General features: G+C 40.4%; 1 protein-coding gene and 2 long non-coding RNA genes across 3 annotated transcripts in view; 2 read left to right on the top strand and 1 right to left on the bottom strand.

The window, feature by feature from the left end:
• Nucleotides 1–17,510, bottom strand: part of FRMD4A (FERM domain containing 4A) — a 614,411-nt gene that overhangs the window by 522,492 nt on the left and 74,409 nt on the right. The window lies entirely within an intron of this gene.
• LOC131483776 (uncharacterized) lies at nt 313–10,194 on the top strand. Its single transcript, XR_009247916.1, has 3 exons — nt 313–502; nt 6,706–6,851; nt 9,435–10,194. It is a non-coding gene; the product is annotated as an uncharacterized LOC131483776 (long non-coding RNA).
• LOC131483777 (uncharacterized) lies at nt 14,875–15,822 on the top strand. The gene is made up of 2 exons (XR_009247917.1): nt 14,875–14,967; nt 15,612–15,822. It is a non-coding gene; the product is annotated as an uncharacterized LOC131483777 (long non-coding RNA).

Raw genomic sequence — 17,510 nt, 5'->3', positions numbered from 1 at the left:
ATACAACTGATGCCGAGTTGGCAGTCACAGTCAGAAACCACACAGGATGAGATATCAGTCGCACGACAACTATGTCTGATTTCTCAGACCTTTTCCAGATGCTTTCCGTTCCCAGTGTGTGTATGATATTTCTATCATGTCGCACAGTCAGTGTGTGCCAGGCCTTTCCCTAAACAAGACTGCTGGTGTATGATGATAAACAGTGCCATGATCAGCAGTGATTCCCTCCCCTCCACATGCTGGCAAAGGTCTCCTAGCAACTGTTGTTAGGGGCAACACCAGCGTGTTTAGTTTAATGCCGGGCAACAGGACAGCTTTGGTCTCCTGAGGGAGGTTCAAGTTTATGCCCTGGAGATTAGAACCCCATCATAAATCCATACCAGTTATAACCCCCCTCGTGCTTGCATAAGACTTAACCATTATTACTAAATTTGCCGATTTAACAAGATCAAAATGGTCATTCTGAGCATATCACACCTTCCACACAGGCAATGGAAAAAAGGTTCGTATCTGATTCTTACAACCAGGTAACAGCTTGGCCTCATTCCCTTTCCTGCTTAATATTCACAATGTTGACTTCACAGTGGTGTCCAAACTGTGAAGCCTGGTATAAAAATAAAAGGTAAAAAAAGAAGAAAAAAGTCCTTCATTAAGCCCCCACTGGGATGCTTTTTTCTCTTAATGCATTTCAAAATGGAAAAAAAAAAAAAAAAAGAACAACTCTGCATTCAGATGCATGTCTGTGTTTGTGGATTACACCACCCCCTACTGATTGATCCTCCTAATGGCTCAGCATTTTGCAAATGAAGAAGCAGTTACCCCAGTTTCATTGGCTATTAATTCAGTCTACATAGATTTCTGCTGGTTTAATTAGCACAGAATATCTCCCACCAAAAGATGTGCTTTCAAAGTATATGATAAAAGAGCCCTAAAAAAGAGCCTGTATTAAAAGCAGCCTATAATAAAACGGCCAGATAATATAAACTTTAATTCCATGTCACCATATTTATAAAATAGGCAGTCAGTCCCCATTCAGAGAAAAAAGAATATATCAAACAAAACTCTCCTTTGACCTGAGCTCTTTGTACTGAACAACCCCATAGCGACTCAGTTGGAACTATCTGAACCTGTCATTCGAAAGAACTACTAGGCTTTTTGCTACTGTCAGCGGTTTTAGGATAACCTTTAGATTTAGGCGAGGCTGATTATTCAACGATAATTAAGATTCCTACTTAGCATAAGAGAGATTGCAATGATGAGTTTGTTTTTAAGTCTCGGTTTTTAAGAAGTCTTCCATTCCCAAGAGTGGAAATACAAAAAAATTGCAATGGTTTGAAGGACCCCATCAGTTCAGATACTTACATTCAGAGTTTATATGATTTACATTAAAATTACTTTATTCCTCAGCAGTGATTGTAATCGCCTTCTACAGAGTACTGGAGGGGATTTGTTTCTCCTTTCAAAAAAAAAATCAATGGAGAATTAAACAGGGGTGGTGTGAGGAACAGAAATTGTAAAAATAAAATAAAATCACAGAGCTACTGCCACTTGTAGGTGCATCTCTGCCCGTTTCAATGGGAAGACGGCTTCCTGAGGACTCCGGGAGCACCCATGTAGGATTCTGGCTGACTTAGGAAGCAAGGCCATGGTTGGAAAGTCTTTGGCTCCCTAAGCTTGCTTCAACACCACGCTGCTTGTCTTGGAATGCTAGCAAGCACACAGGTAGGAGGGGGCTGCCACATGCCAAGACAATGCTGGTGGAGAAGAGCCTGACTCTAGAAGGGACGATCAGAAAGAACCCTGGAGAACTTGTTGCTTTATCTGTTCTCTTACTCCTTAAGGCATCTGTACCTCTCCTCACAGACTAAACACGCAATCTTAGGAAATTAAAACCCCCTCAGGTTTGGGGACCTAAGAGATGTGGAGAAAACCGCCACCGTCTCAAAAGCGAAAGGGACAGATCGTACTGAGAAAACGGGGGGGGAACTCCACTGGTGATATTTATTATCATTCGGAGTCATGGGGAGCGGACCGGGTGGAGGAGACCATCTGTAGATTTCACCATACTGCCCAAGCGTTTTTATTCCAGTATAACAGCATGTAGTCAGACACATCTAGTACACCTAAGAATCACACACTAAACAAACATCAAATACGTTCCCCAGATTAATTTTACTCCCACAAATCTCTAAGGGGCTGCATTTCTATATTAGCTTTTGCAAATATTTATTACATGCCCTTGCTAAGGATGTTGGAGAAATTCAGTGATAGATAGCCCATAGGTACAGGTAGTATATTAACGGTAATTAAAAAATGACAAAAATCCAGCAAAGATGTACAAAGGATGACTTGCATGTTCACGTGTCCTTTTTAAGGATTTACACCTAAGCCTCTAGCCCATGACCTCTGAACAAAATTACCAAGTAAAACAAGGATAAAGAGGCAATAAATGCCAAATTAAGTCGTGATAGACGGGATGCAAGAGGGGACCCTGTCCTTTGTACGATAATGTGAGAAAAGCAACTAATGTTCCCAAGTCCTTCATGGAGAGGCCAGCCAGGGAGCAAAGAGTAAAAGGGACATTGTCGGTGGGAAGGTGAAGTGGCACGCAATATTGCAAACAATACTTCACCTCCTCAAAAAATTAAAAATAGAAGGACCACAGGCTCCAGCAATTCTCCTTAAGGATCTATACACCCAAAAGAATTGAAAGCAAGGACCCAATCAGATATTTGTACACCTGGGCTTCAACTACATGAAGTTCCAAGCACAGTTCTCTCTGGTTCACCATGCCAGCTCTCGGGGGAACTTGTCATAGGGGGTCCTGGTCCATAAGGGGCTTATGTCATCTCGATCTTCGTTGTTTTATTAGTACGAGAAAAGCCCCATCCCAGTCATGCCTTCCCAGGGTCACAGATTAGCAACTCTGACTGGAGGCAGAAGGAGGGCTTTACTTTCTTAGACCATCTTTGGGAGCCAACTTTCTGGTTCCTACGGGGACTGTGTCTTTTGCACCTTCTTTTGGGACACTCTTATGTCTGTGGCTAAGCTGTAAAAGGCTTATTGGACTGAGTTGCTATTGAGATTAATATGTTACTCATCAATGGCCAGATGATGGATCCTTTGAATTGGCTATACTTAAAAAAAATGTCAGACAGTCCCATCCTGAACAATTGTCCTATTGGTACCTATGGAAACACCAAGTTAAAAAGTGGACACAAAGGAATATAATGGCTAGCCTTAGGGATAGCAAAATGAAAGGATGGAAATCAGACTTATAACAAAAAATTAAAATCCAAGATAAACTCCTCTTCTCAAAATCTGGCCCCATCTGCCTGTTTCAACTTCCCTTTCCCTGTGAGATTTACACAGAACACTCCAGCCTAATCTCCAGTGTCACAGTATACAGTGTGCTCATGTAAATGTTGTAAGTCGGGAAGTGAATTTAGCAGAAACACCCCAGACAGGGGGTAGGGCTCATTTTGCCGCTCCGTGTAACTCTCCCAACTTTCCAGGGCTCTATAATCAGGCTCGGGCAGCTTCAGGCCTTCTTATACAATGTCCCTGGCAGATGTATCTTACTTAGAGCCCCACTGCAAAGAACTCAGGCCTCCTGGACAGCAGCACATCTTATAAATTATAAAGTCTTTTTACTTCCACTTTCAGAAGATCCTACCGAAGTTAGGAGCTAAAAGGATTAGTGGCCATTCACAACCCCACTCAGAGGGACCTAGATTGGCTATCAAGGGGTATTGTTCCCATCCATGAGTATATGGTAGTTATCGGGTAAGCCAGCCGGCCCCCTTGAAAAAACCCTGTTTTCTCACAGAGAAAACAGAGGGCCATAATCTCTCCCAGGCCCTCATACAAATGACCAGGAAAGATCTCTAAGCTGGAGGCTCATGTTCAGGGGCAAACAGAAGCCATGGCAGAGGTTCCCCCCTAAGCTGAACTAGTCCAAGGTTGGAATGTACATTCAAACAGAAGACTTTTGGTAAACACTTTATACACACTTTAAAGACATATGCATTAGGGGTGCCTGGGTAGCTCAGTCGGTTAGGTGTCCGACTTCGGCCCAGGCCATGATCTCATGGTCTATGGGTTTGAGCCCCGTGTCGGGCTCTGCTTCAGATCCTCTGCTTCGCTCTCTCTGCCCCCTCCTCTGTCATGCTCTTGCTGTCTCTCTCAAAAATAAATAAACTTAAAAAAAAAAGACATAATGCATTAAATCCCACAGTTCTAGAACACACACACACACACATCTGTTAATTTCCATACTTGTTGGAAATCTTCCTGGGATACAGAAGCAAACTAAAGGAAATGTAGTTGGATGGGCCGGTCAGCCTTTGGATATCATTCGGGCTACAACTCAATTTTGTGTGGGGGGGAACTGGAAATAACCAATTTCTACAAAACCAGAAATGTGACTCTAGAGGCAATTCGATCTCGTCCATCCTCACCAGTCCCCTTAACTTCACGTATGCATCTGAACATGCTTGTTGATACTGGGATATTAAAAACAGAATTGTCCTGAAGCTAAGAAAAAAGCTAACATTTAAACCACTCTAGACCTCTGATAAAAGGAAAATAGTCCCTTTATAAAAACATCTTGGAGAAAACTTGGATACTTTCTCTGTGCCTTTTTATTTTTATTTTTTTATTTTATTTTTTTAAAAATTTTTTTTAACGTTTATTTATTTTTGAGACAGAGAGAGACAGAGCATGAACAGGGGAGGAGCAGAGAGAGAGGGAGACACAGAATCGGAAGCAGGCTCCAGGCTCTGAGCTGCCAGCACAGAGCCCGACGCGGGGCTCGAACCCACGGACCGCGAGATCGTGACCTGAGCTGAAGTCGGACGCTCAACCGACTGAGCCACCCAGGCGCCCCTCTCTGTGCCTTTTTAATGTAGATTTTCAAACTCCCCTTTTCTAGGACCAAGGAGCCATTCTTTGAAATACAAACTTTGGAGGGGCACCTGGGTGGCTCAGTTGGTTAAGCATCTGACTTCGGCTCAGGTCATGATTTCATGGTTCACGTGTTTGAACCCTGCATTGAGCTCTGTGCTGACAGCTCAGAGCCTGGAGCCTGCTTTGGACTCTGTGTCTCCCTCTCTCTCTCTGCCCCTCCCCCACCTGTATTCTGTCTCTTTCTCTCCCAAAAATAAGTAGAACATTAAAAAACAAATATTGAAATGCAAACTTTGGAGACATTATTTCCTTCAGGGGGAAAAGCAAGGAGGGAGGGTAGTATTTGGAAATGGGGCTTCAGCCATCTCAACAGGTAAACTTAACTTATTCCAACTGCCAAGATAAAATTTGGATATGACTATTCTCTTGTAAACTGGTGAGTTTTGTGTTGTTGCGTCTGACTCATGGCTAAAATGTTAAGGCGGTGGCTATGGGGGTCTCGGTTTGCCAAAATTAATTTGTAAAAGGGCTCTATTTAATTGGCTTAAAAACAAATAAGTACTTATATAAGAATTGGATATTCCAAAATTTCCAGAAATATAAACCCAAATGTTTTTCAAATCCACACAATCTGGGATAATCTTTGGTAAATAAAAGCTGGTGGAAGTTTGTTAGTTTAATTAAAATAGGTATGCCTTCAGCGTTATCAACACTGATTATAATTCAGATACATAAGCACCTGGGTTTGCTAATAAACTTCATGTTATCTCTCTTATGGATCCGTCAGCAAAATGGGATGATGGCTGACTTTGTCTCGTGTCTCATGAAGTTTCATGGGTAATCGAAATATAACTGTTCCAAGCACATGATTTAGATGTAAGTGGGACAAGAATTTTTAGGTAAACTTTTTTAGCAAATTATGTTTTTATGAAATGTGTACTTAAAATAGTTTCTCAAATCTTTTTGGTAACTTGAAACCTTAAAGTTTTGCTAAGTTAAATAAAGTGATAGAAAATTTGATGAAGGAGGTGGAATATGTGTGATATTCCTTGGACACTCCTGGCCACCCAAGAACAAAGGAAAGGGGTTTAAGTGCTTGCCACGGTAATATGGGAAACTAAGCCAAATGAAACATTAAATTCCCTTACTGCCTACAGCCCATGGGCAAATCCTTGAGACCGGCAGAGTGACCTCCCTCTAGGAGCTCAGTGGCCTGGATGATGACACTTGTCTAGAGGCAAAAGGGAATCTTGGCTTAACATTATCCTCACCCCCCAGGATCCTGTAAGTCTACTTTAACATATAAAAATTCCTTTGGAGACTTCCTTTATCTCAACTCCCCCAAGATATATGCTGGCAATCATGCCCCAAGCTTATGGGCCCCTGATGTACATGTGAAGGGTCTCATGACTGAGGTTTTTACTAAACAGTAATAAATGACATTTTCCTAACAGCAGCTAGCCCCTCAAGGTCCTGGAAACCTTGCTTCCAAAATTTCTTAGAAATTTACTCTATCCCTAACCCCCTCCCAACCTGAAGATATATGAACAGTTACCCGTCATGACCCCAGTGAAGCTCTTTCTGCCCATGGGGGTCCTGTCCCAGTGCTTTAATAAAAACACCTTTTTGCACCAAAGACATCTTCAAGACTTCTTTCTTGGCTGTCAGCTCCGAATCCCCTCACCATCACCCCCAAACCCCATCAAAATTCATTGAATATCTAGATCATTTCCAAATAAGACACTGAAACATTAATTACTGAACATAGCCTTATGGATTTGGGCCTTCTTATTGCAGAAAACTAAAGATAAATTTAAGTCTATTCATAAGCATGTCTTGTGCCACATTAAAGGATGGAGCTATGAAGAAATGTGTTTCCAGAAATTATGAAATATATTCATAAACCTTCAATCTACAGAATGCTGGTGTAACAGTTCTAAGGGGTAAGTATTCCAATTAATATATGTGATTAGAGCTACCACAAATAGTAAGGGAAAGAATTGTGTATGTAAAGGGGATAGAAGTATGTTTCTAGACAAAGAAAAGATATGAAATAAGGAAATGTATTTTTGTTAAGAGAAAAGAAAGCACATGTGTCCTAAAGTAAAATTTGTTATTTCACAATGGGAAAGGTAGAAATAAAGCAAAAAATCAAATAAGTTGGGAAAAAAGAGCATCTTACCCTGTGGGTCAAGTTGGCTAAAACTGAGTGTATTACAAGGGTTATAAAATTAGGCTTTAAAATCAGTAGTGTACTTACATAAAACTATAATAATTTTCTTTCACCTGCAAAAAGAACAAAGTTTCCTTGTACCACTGGTCTGCCCCTGATAATAAGATATTATAAAATATTTTTCTTTACTTCTTAAGTAATCTGTCTAGAAAACAAAACTTTTGTGTTTTACCAAAGTAATTTCCTGGGCTTCATGTTGACATCATCTGATCTTTGATTATTTAAAAGAACTGAGTCTTCTCAATATTAAAAGGGCTAGATTTTACTTATGACTATGTAACCTTTTGTATTTGCCTTTGAAATATTTTATTGCCACTTTGATTAAATAGATAACTGGATTGTCTCATAATCATCTGTGATCCTTATTTAGCCAAGTATCCAAGCCTTTTGACATTCGACAAACATCCCCAAATCAAATTCTAAATGAAGTCTGTTTGACCTGGAACTAACTTTGAGATTTGCCAGATGGGTCCCTAGAACACTGCAAAATATTTGTTCTTTCTCCTTCTAACAATACAATAATTGGACTTATTTGATATGTTAAATCATGTGGCAAGCAATGTCAAATAAATGATGATAAACATTCTTAGGTTATATTGTATGGGTAAGCGTTATTAATAAAAGTGTTCCAGAAATTGTATAAAGTGCCTAGAAACCTGATATGTCCTGGAATGTTATCCCCTGTAATTCTAGTTACTATCTTGAAATGTTGTACATTACAGAAATAACCAAATTTCCTTGTCAGCCATATTATAATGAATTCTCATCAGATCTTTAATCATGGCCATTGTTAAGTCTTTTAGCATTTAGTTATTGCTTTACTCTGATGTTTTTGCAAAAGTGTTTGATCTTCAGTGAGACTCAAAGAAAGAATTCCAAGTACAGGTTTCTGATCACTTTAAGATCATACCATTGGACTCTGTAAAAACTTATGAAGCTCCAATGAAAAAACTGGATTCATAAAGCTGTTAACGAAAGATCAACAAGAATTAATTAAATGGGACCAAATGAACTATGATGATTATAGTTTTTATGACTTTGTTTAAAACGTTGCTGGTTCTTTAATGTTTTGTTTTTCCAGATGTAAAGAACACTTTTCTCTTTTTTTCTGAAGCTAATTATGACTTACAGCCATTTGTTAAAGTGTACTTATGTGAACAAAGATGAAATAATTTTTCTCCCTACCTGATCCCTACAGAATTTGGAAACTCTTAGTGAGTGTGTAATCTTATTTCAATATATTTATTTGCATAAGTTCAGGAAGAATCTGTTCTCCTTGTAACAAGACACAACTGGAAACATTGGTTAAACTGCCACTGATATAATATGACTGGTATGTTATATCTGACAATAATGTACATAAAATCAGATATGCCAGACAACTTTAAGGAACTAAGATGGACTTTTTAGAGCCAATAAAGCCTCTTAGAAAAAATAAATCCTAGTACTTGCTTATAGGATTCCTATCAGCCTAACCATGCGAATAAGGTGAGTAAGAATGGTGACTTCCTGGCAGGTGCAAGAACCTCAGGATATTGTGGGTCTCGGAAAAAAGAGGAATTCACCAAAATCTATAGGTGTTGCAGGGAAAGTCTGCAACTTTCCCTGGCTTGGCTTCCTAGACTCGAGAGACTTTTTAAGTTTGTTTGTTAATTTTGAGGGGAAGGGGCAGAGTGAGAGAGAGAGAGAGAGAGAGAGAGAGAGAGAGAGAGAGAGAGAGAGAGAGAGAACCTCTCTCCATGCTGCCAGCACAGAGCTCAATGCGGGACTTCATCTCACAAACCGTGAGATCACGACCTGAGCAGAAATCAAGAGTCAGACGTTTAACCAACTAAGCCACCCAGGCGCCCCTCAACAGACTTTTAAAAGTTCAATTTGTGATTCCTTCTGAAAAGTTCCAGCAAAGCAGATTTAAAAGAGCCTATATGATCAATCACTATTCTTGCTGCAATCACTATTCTATTATTCTAGAAATAATCTGGCCAAACTTACAGAAACTAGGCTTACTTTGTAAACATATTAGTTTTAATTCTGCTGTCTCTGGTAGGAATGAGGGCAATTATAGAGAGAAAAAAATGTTTCAACAGCAACAACAATACCCACGTATGGATATTAGATTCAAGTTCTCTTAATTGTGTTTGAGGTTTTACTGTTTACCTATAAACTGGACTGGATCCTCAATTCTTTTGGTTTCCTCATCTAGCTATAAATCTCCAAACTAACATTTCCAATTTGATTAGGAATCCTTTGACTTGGAATCACTGACAACTAAAACTACCTTTTTTTCCTGAAGCCCTGTAAACTGAAGCTAGATGACGTGATACAAACCTCAAAGAAAATCTGAAGCCACAATCGCTCACTTGAGCCAATCTTCTGCACACCTGCTCCTGGATGGGCTACTCATGAACTTTACTGGTGTACCCAAAAATATCACCAGAGACGTTCAAACTGCAAACCAGGAAAATCCGTCAGATTGCCACTGCCTGACCCCACGCCATCTAAAGATGCCTCGAGCCTGACATCTAGAAATCTTAACGGGCAGCTCCTGGGACTCAAAACTTTTTCTTTTGTTCCTATAGAAACGTCTCTTATTAATTACTTGGTTGCTTGCACAATATAGGCCTAACTTTGGGAGTCCTGCTGCATCACCGCTTCTTGAAATGAGACACTGCTTCCTGAAATGGGACTGAAGGGGAGTACTTGTCGCCCTAGAAATATGCGTCTTTGGCATGAGGATTACTGTGAGCTGAAGGCGATCAAACCCCAGCAGATTCAGGAAAGGCTCTTTTCCTACCCCTCACATGTCTAAATTTACATTAGAAAGGTGTCCTGTACCAGGAAGAAAGTTATTAGCAGAGATAGCTTTACCTAAGAACCGTGTCTGCATATCCTCTGGCTTCCTGTGAATGGCCTTCCTCCTCTTTATATCCCCAGACCCCTAACTGTTTCCTTGGCTCAGAGTGTTATATGAGCCTCAATCACCTATCTGCCCTTTGGCTCTCGTATTTTTACTGGGCTCCCATAGGTATAAAAACGTATTTTTCTACTGTTAATCTGTCTTATGTCAATTTGATTATTAGACTAGCCAAAGAACCTAGAATGGAAGAAGGGAAAAATTCTCCTTCCCTACAAGATGGATGGTGGTGATGGTTGCACAGCAGTGTGAATGTAATTAATGTGACTGAACTAATTACTTAAAAATGGTTATGATGGTAAATTTCATGTTTTGAGCACTTTACCACAGTTTTCTTTTTTAATGGGGGAAAGGGAAAAGTTGGTACTGAGACTGCAATCTAAGTATAATCAGGTCAGTGACAAAAGTAGCGTCAAACATCAATCTCAAGTAAAATCTCAAATAAAAAAATGACCATCTCTGAACTTCACCTCCATTCCTGCGACACACAAACACTGACAAAATTCCACGCACGCATAAAGTGAGAAGTATGGGCAGACATACTATATGAGGTGTAAATATTTGCAGTTATAAACTGTTAAAAGGGAAAGTAAACTGTTACTGTGGTTTATTTAGCCTAGGCTATTTTTGCTATAAAACAAAACAAATAAACAACCTGATGCTGAACTGAGCACCTTACATATATAACCTCTAATCCTACAATGACCCTGCAAGGAGATATTATGCCTCCATTTTTCAGGTGAAGCAGTTAAGGCTAAAACACCACAGACTTATGATTCCCTTTCACTGTAATATAATGTTCCTTTAATATTCATGCCTCATTTGACCAATAAGAACCATTATGAGTCATTTTCTGAACCCCTCAGTGGCTCTAATGTTCTTTCTCCTTAAGATTAAAGAAACAAGAGGGGCGCCTGGGTGGCTCAGTCGGTTGAGCGTCCGACTTCGGCTCAGGTCACGATCTCGCGGTCCGTGAGATCGAGCCCCACGTCAGGCTCTGGGCTGATGGCTCGGAGCCTGGAGCCTGCTTCCGATTCTGTGTCTCCCTTTCTCTCTGCCCCTCCCCCATTCATGCTCTGTCTCTCTCTGTCCCAAAAATAAATAAACGTTTAAAAAAAAAAAAAGATTAAAGAAACAAGGGACGCCTGAGTGGCTCAGTCGGTACTGACAGCTCAGAGCCTGGAGCCTCCTTCGGATTCTGTGCCTCCCTCTCTGTCTGTCTCTCTCCCGCTCACACTCTGTCTCTGTCTCTGTCTCTGTCTCTCTCTCTCTCAGGAAAAAAAAAAAGATTAAAGAAACGATTTCTCTGCCTCACTTTATTAACATCTAAATACATACTATCTTTCCAGAAGAACAGTCTTTGGTACGCAGAGACCTTCCTAGCTCTTATACCCTTTTACAGGATCTTGCACAAAAGGTTCAGCATCGTAGCACCCAAGGTGTAACATGAGGACGATGATAACCCCTGTGCTCATTCTCATGACAAGTTTGTCAAAGACGATCACAAGAGCTTAGGTTGTGTCCTGAGGAGGAAGTTAAGTCATGAGCCTTTCTTAGGCTCATAGGGTCAGGAGTAGTGGTGCTGGAGGAGGGTGGGGGGCTGAGGTATGGAGGCTGATCAGCCCAGGGACAACACCTTAGGCACTGGAGTCAGAAAGCTCTCTTGGGTCCCCATACGAAACATCATTTTCATGAGTTAAAAAAAAAAATTACTTTTAGAAACAGGCAACAGTACATGGTGAAACCTTACCCTAAACCAATGATAAAAGTAAGTCAAGTTTGCTTCCTGGTCTCCCCTCCCCCACCCCCCCTATGGGTGCTCGTGCAGAGTTGGCATCTGCTATCTGACCCCCCACCCCATAACGTGAGCTGGTGTTAAATGAGCATGCGCAATGGGCCAGGCAGAGGGCCGAGCACCTCATCAAGGTCACGTTTGTATTCTCACGCAACGTTACGAGTTAGATAAGCAATTAAGACTGCCCAGATGTAAGGAGACCCATCTTACCCAACGAAAAGACCCTCTGAATACCACTTGTTATCCAGTTAACTACATAAACTCTTAGGACAGGAGCTAAAATAAATATGACTTATAAAATTTAATTTATTAATTCAGTCGCGCATACCTATTTAAAATCACATCCTATTTGAATTATACATTACTGTAGAAATATTGCTTTTTTCTGGTCTTACGAATCATTACATAATTTATTCACCAACGTGTTCTTTTTCTCTACAGCCACATTTGGAGTCCTTCAGTTCATCTTGCTCCCGACTGGTCACTTTCATTTCCATCTCAGTTGTATGAGATGTAGCACACTGTCACTGGAAATTTTATCCCAAGCCACAAATACCCATTAATATAACATTAGGACAGTTGTTCCAGTTATTCAAACCTTAGGTGTCTATTCACAAGCTCTGCAATGTAGTCATTCACCTCCGTGCCTTTTACAGGAATCCTCAGAAGGTTTGCTTACAATGGATCCAATATTTGCATTCAGGAGGTCATTTTCCCAGAAACGATTGCTAAATCTGTGTTCGATTCACTTGCCTTCTTTCTGGTTCTTGATTCTGTCGTGAAGGTTCTGTAAGCATCCTAAACCAGCACTGATTGAACTCATGTCAGGCCAATGTATTTTCTTTAGACAACACCGTGCTTTTTTCAGTTAAAGTAAACAAGACAGTATCCCAAAATTTGAGACACTCTGTAAGGATTACAATATGTGGATATGCTTTCTTTTCTTTTTCTTTTTTTAATATTTATTTATTTTTGAGAGAGAGTGGGACAGAGCGTGAGCAGGGGAAGGGCAGAGAGAGGGAGGGAGACACAGAATCTGAAGCAGGCTCTAGGCTCTGAGCTGTCAGCACAGAGCCCGATGCGGAACTCAAACTCACAAACCGGGAGATCATAACCTGAGCTGAATTCGGACGCCCAACAGACTGAGACACCCAGGCACCCCAGATATGCTTTATTTTCTAAGGGGTGATTTTCATAAAAGCCCCTGTACCTTTGGTCCATTTTATATAACATCATTAATCCCATTTTACAGATCATGAAACAGGTTCGGAAGTGAAAGTAACTTTGCTAAGATCAAAGACTTAGTGTCTGAATAACATGTAGCTGGGACTGCAGGCTAGGGGGCCATCTGTTGAACCACTGACTACACTGCCCATGGTCTCCCCAGTATGGCCCCTGACCTCCTGTCCACTTTCTGCAGCTAATTCCCCTTCCAGAAATTCCCAGCGGCTTTCAGAATCCATGCCAATTCTCACTTCTTCCGCTGACCCCATCATTTCACTTACAGGAAATCATCTGAAGGAAATAATCAGAAAGATTCACAATGATTCAGCCTAAGGAAATTGTGATAGCATTACTTTTCAGGGAAAAAAACTTGGAAACACACTGAACATCCACAATGAGCAATGTGTCTAACTAGATGCTCACAGCCTTGTTTACTGTTCATGAAATAGTGGAAAAAATAAGAAGTTGTATAATAGGATTCTAGTTTCATCTTTTTAAACAGTATATATACATCAAAGAGGACTGAAAGGAAGAACAACATGTTAACTTGGTTAATTAGTGGGTGATGGAATCAAATGAGATGGCGATTTTATTTCTTTTTTTTTCATGGCTACTTTATTTCTATTTTTCTGTTTTATACCCTCTCCTCCAAAACATTATGCCTCCTCCAAAAGAAGAAGTCCAACAGTGAGAATTAGGCAGCAAAGAGAGAGGAAATGTGTCCACATGGAATGACAAGAGAAAAACCCGGGTGAAAATGGTGTCTTAGTTCATAAACTGTTGCCTACACCACTTTCACAAAGGTGTTGCCCTGCCAAAGGATTTTCCAATTAAGGGGAAAAGATTAAGGTTGTAATCCTGGGAAGTTATCAAGTCCAAAATCTGTTTGGTCTCTCTATTACAACTGCACAGGTATAAAAGCCTGTCTTACAGAATCAACTAAGTGTACAAATGACTTGGCCATATGTCAGACCCTCGGCCATGGCCAAAAATCAAGCGAGCTCTCCTAGAGAATTAGCCAGTGCTCTTTTAACTCAGCCCCTGGCTCAGGCATGTACTAGGTGGGAAGTAACAGATTTAGCAAAAATGGCACATTCTCTAGCCTTGGGGAGTCCACTAATCCAGCAAAAGACATGTTGATGAAGACATGGACACAGTGAGCAGAACAGGAATGAGCACTCTTTGGGGAAGGCCCAAAAGTCACAGCCGGTCACTTGCTGGTATCTGGGAGTAATGTCCAGTACCTGGAGAGCTAATGGAGTAATGACTGAAAAAGGTAATAGAGGTCCAATTTGTATTCATTGCCAGGTAGAAACAAGACTGCCTTTTAGAAAGTTACCATTCTACACCCCTGCCACATGATTTCTGGCCATGTTTAAAAACTGGCCTCTTTCAAGAGATCATAATGCCCAATGAGAACAAACAACAACAACAAAAACAACATGTACACAACTCATATGTAAACTCTGTGGTGGGCAGCATCTAAGATGGCCCTGAATGATTCTCAGCTCTTGGTATTTACTCCCTAGGATAATTCCCTCTCTGTAAGAGTGGGGTGGACTTACTGATTTATTTCTAATACATAGGATCCAGAGGAAGTGATGGCACATCACAACTGAGATTCAATTCTAAGATTTTGGCTTCTATCTTAAGCATCTTCTCTCTCTCTCTCTCTCTCTCTCTCTCTCTCTCTCTCTTTCCTTACTCTGGGGAAATCCAACTGTCATGTCACAAGGAAAATCTGTTGAGGCCATGTGGTGAGGGATCCAGGCCTGCCAAAACCAAGTGAGGGAGCTTGAAAGCAAAAATCCCCCCAGTCGAGCCTTCAGATGAGAGCACAGCCCCAGTCAACAGCTACAGTCTCTTGAGAGATCCTGAACCACAGGCATCCAGGTGAGCTTCTCCCAGACCTTCTAACCAACAGATACTGAGAGATATTAACTGTCTGATGTTTTAAGCCATTCAATTCTGGGGTAATGTGTTACACGGATTAGTTATCTACATAACTAATACAGACTCCAAATAGAACTTCCAAAAAGAGCTTCCAGGTGGTATTAATGAGCTTTGAAATATGATTCACTGAGTTCTTATGTGGACTCTGGATCCATATTCCTGGGAGTTCATACCCCAGTTCCACCATTTACTGGCATGTAACTATAGGCAGATTATTTAACCTCACTGTCCCTCAATTTCCTGGTGAAATGGGAATAATAATACCACCTAGTTCATAGGATAAAGATCAAGTGACTGTGTGTGTGTGTGGGGGGGGCACTTACAATGGTGACTGGCAAAGAGTAAGTGATATATACATGCTTATTATTATGACTATTAAAACATATAATAAAAAAATGAGACATCAGTATCATACCCTGTAATTTTTAATTTTTATTTCTTTTATATTTTATTTTGACAAAACTTCAGATTTACACAAAAGCGTCAAGAATAGGAAAAAAGAATGATCAGAAACTCTTCCAGATTCCTCAGATGTTAGCATTTTGTTCTATTTGCTTTAGCCTTCTCTTTCATATTTTTTTCAGACTGACTTAAAGAAAAATGCATCCCTAAATACTCCAGTGTGTCTTCAAGAAACAAGGAATTTTCTTACATAACCACAGGAAATCATCAAAATGGAGCAATGAACATTGAAGCGACATTATCATCTACTCCACAGATCTTGACGTTTCCCTTTTGTCTATTGTTCCAATAACGTCCTTTATACCAAAAGAAGGTCCCAGATCATGTGCTGAATTCAGTTGTCATGTCTCTTTAGTCTCTATAATCTATAACAGTTTCTGACTCTTTTTGTTGTTGTTGTATTTTATGACACTGATATTTTTGAAGAACAAAGGCTAGTTATTTTAGAGAATATTCCTCAGTTTGAGTTTATCCACTCTTTCCTCAAAATGAGATTCAAGTTACACCGTCTGGCAAGAATATTCCATAAGTGATGCTGAGTTGTCAGGGCATGATATCAGGCGGACCTACTGTTGACCAGTGCCATTTCTGGCAATGTTAGCTTTGATCATTGGTTAATACGATGCCTGCCAGGTAACTCTAATGTTACTATTTTACTGTTTGTAACAAAAAGTACAGTCTGAGACTACATGAATATCCCTTCATTACTCAAACTTTGATCCACGATGCTAAAACCAGTGAACACTATCCTGGTTGGCAGATGGCGTTTTTCTAATTCCTTAATTTATTTTACATTTATTAGTTAACATCCTACTATAAGGAAAACCCATTCCCTGCTTCCTCACTTACTTGTTTATTCCTTTATTTATATCAGTGTTGACTCATGGGTTCTTACCTTATTAATCTTTTACTATCCATAATTTTTATTAAAACCAAATATAAATCTGAAGAGCTCTAAGTCAAATACATTCCTTTGACAACACTTATGGGCCAGGAAAAGATATGCTCATCTCTAAAAGACACAGGTATATTTTCTCTTATTAGAGCAGAGATTCAGTTCATGTTAAAATTTTTTCATTGTCTTTGCCTATGCTCTGGTCAACGTTATTACTACTGAAGACTGAGAAACTGGGTTGGCATTGTTATTAATCATTCCTGCAAAACACGACAGCAAGGAACATTCAAGATAAATAGTGGGCATCTCTTCTAAGAACTTAAGAAACCAGGTTCAACCCCAATATTTTTTCAGCAATTAGGCAAAGAATTTTTTTTTTTTTTTTTTTTTTTTGGGACAGAACGAGACAGAGCATGAACGGGGGAGGGGCAGAGAGAGAGGGAGACACAGAATCGGAAACAGGCTCCAGGCTCCGAGCCATCAGCCCAGAGCCTGACGCGGGGCTCGAACTCACGGACTGCGAGATCGTGACCTGGCTGAAGTCGGACGCTTAACCGACTGCGCCACCCAGGCGCCCCTAGGCAAAGAATTTCAACACAACTTTACCTTTTCATATAGGTTTTTGTACAAGTATAATCAACATTGAGAATGGACTGAATTTATAGGGTGCAAAATGGGAAAATAATTTTTTAAACTACCACCTTTAAAAAATTCTAATTTCTCTTTCCCAGCCCTGAACAGATCTGAAGCTTTGCGCATTCTTTCTGGTGTCTGAAGAACCTCATTAAGCACTTGAATCTCTCATTCAATTTAACGCTTCTTTCATAGGGTGCCTGGGTGGCTCAGTCTGTTAAGCATCTGACTCTTGATTTTGGCTTAGGTCATGATCTCATGGTTGTGAGACAAGCCCCAAGTTGGGGTCGAGTTATACCCTGCGGAGCCTGCTTAAGATTCTCTCTGTCCCTCTCCCTTTGCTCCTTCGCAAATCACACACTCACGCACACACTCTCTGTCTCTTAAAAAAAAAAAGCTTCTTCCCAGCTCAGAATAAACACCTGAACATCCCTGACCTGCAGAAGGTGAGAGAGAATGGTGGTCTTTTCCTTATCACTCTGCTCATTGTTCT

This window comes from Neofelis nebulosa, chromosome 8 (assembly GCF_028018385.1).
Source record: "Neofelis nebulosa isolate mNeoNeb1 chromosome 8, mNeoNeb1.pri, whole genome shotgun sequence".
In the NCBI taxonomy this organism is placed as follows: Eukaryota; Metazoa; Chordata; class Mammalia; order Carnivora; family Felidae; genus Neofelis; species Neofelis nebulosa.
This window is presented reverse-complemented; position numbering and strand designations above follow the sequence as displayed.